Source organism: Budorcas taxicolor, chromosome 2 (assembly GCF_023091745.1).
Source record: "Budorcas taxicolor isolate Tak-1 chromosome 2, Takin1.1, whole genome shotgun sequence".
Classification (NCBI taxonomy): Eukaryota; Metazoa; Chordata; class Mammalia; order Artiodactyla; family Bovidae; genus Budorcas; species Budorcas taxicolor.
The window spans coordinates 8,703,084-8,704,425 of NC_068911.1; the positions used below are offsets into that span (position 1 = coordinate 8,703,084).

Sequence of the window (1,342 nt, forward strand, 5' to 3'; positions counted from 1 at the left end):
TCTGTTCCCCAGGTGCCTCGCACCCCCCGACCAAACACACAGACAGTCCCCCACCCGCTACCGTCCGCTCTGGCTTCCGTAGACTCTGGGCCCTGGCCCAGCTGGAGAGGCCCAAGATCCAACCCAGTCCCAACCCCTCTGGGAAATGCCCCCGCCCCAGCCGGGGCTCTCACCTCCCTGCTGATTGCTGCGCTCCACCGGGTGCTGGAGCCAGGCCTTCTGGTCCCGCTTGTCTGGGTGGCCTGCGGGCCGCCTCCTCGGCTCGGCTCGGCTCGGCAGGGTAGCTCCGCGGCCCCCGCGGCCCCGCGCCCTCCGTCTCCCCGCGGGCGCCGCCGCCGATTGCTGAAATGCTGGACAGCGCACCACCATGGAGGCGGCCTCCCAGCCCGCCGCTTGCCGGCCAGAGCGGCCCAGCACCTACAGCGCCTTCCACAGGCCTGGAGGCCGCCCGCCGCCGAGGCAAGAGAATGGGCGTCTCTCGTGGAGGAGTGGGGGTTGGGGGACAGAATCTCCACTGCAGTGACCTGTTCCACGACTTAGGGGTCGGGGGCGGGGCAAGAGATCCCGCTGGGATGCCCCCTTTCATCGTGCATCCTGGTGGCCTGGCCGAAGCCAGGCGGGGTGGTGGGAGACATCCCAAAGGAGGGAGGTTTTTGAGAACGGAATCTCTGGACCTTCCCTAGTGCTGCGTTGGCTGTCTGGAGTCCTGAGTTCAAGTCCCCCTTTGGTTACTCTCTTCTTGACCTTGGAAGCCTGTTATCCTGCAGCTTCCGCCTGCGTTTCCTTGGCTGGACAGTGAGCCAGCTGAGTGGAGGGAACTCAGGGGTGGGGCGGGCTCTGCAAGAAGCATTGGAAGCACAGAGAACTTTCTGTCGTGGGAGGAGGCCAGGAAGGACAAAGTTTTTGCTTGGAGCCACGAGCAGTGACCCTGTGCTGTCTAAGGAGGTAGGGCTGAAGTCCCAGAGCAGGGTGGAGGCTGCGGAGGGACGGGGCGAGGCAAGGGTGGCACCTGGGGTGCAGATTATAAGAAGGCCCTTTGCGGGACTTCTCTGCTGGTCGAGGGGTTAAGAATCCACCTGGCAGTGTGTGGGACCCGAGTTTGATCCCTGGTCAGGGAACTAAGATCCTACATGCCCTGGGGCAACAAAGCCCTGTGCTGCACCTAGAGGCCCGTGGGCCACAGTGGAAGATCATCATGCTGCAGGTAAAACCTGATGCAGCCAAAATTTAATAAATATTAAAAAAGAAGAAGAAGAAGAACACCTTTTCACGACACTGAGAGTCATCTGAGTAAATGTTTGTTGTGAATCTGCACGGGTTTGTGTGTGTGTGTCTGTTTCTA

General features: G+C 61.4%; 1 non-coding gene across 1 annotated transcript; it reads left to right on the forward strand.

The window, feature by feature from the left end:
* The first annotated feature begins 1,244 nt into the window (after nt 1-1,244).
* LOC128044088 (small nucleolar RNA snoR126) lies at nt 1,245-1,342 on the forward strand. Its single transcript, XR_008199064.1, has one exon. It is a non-coding gene; the product is annotated as a small nucleolar RNA snoR126 (small nucleolar RNA).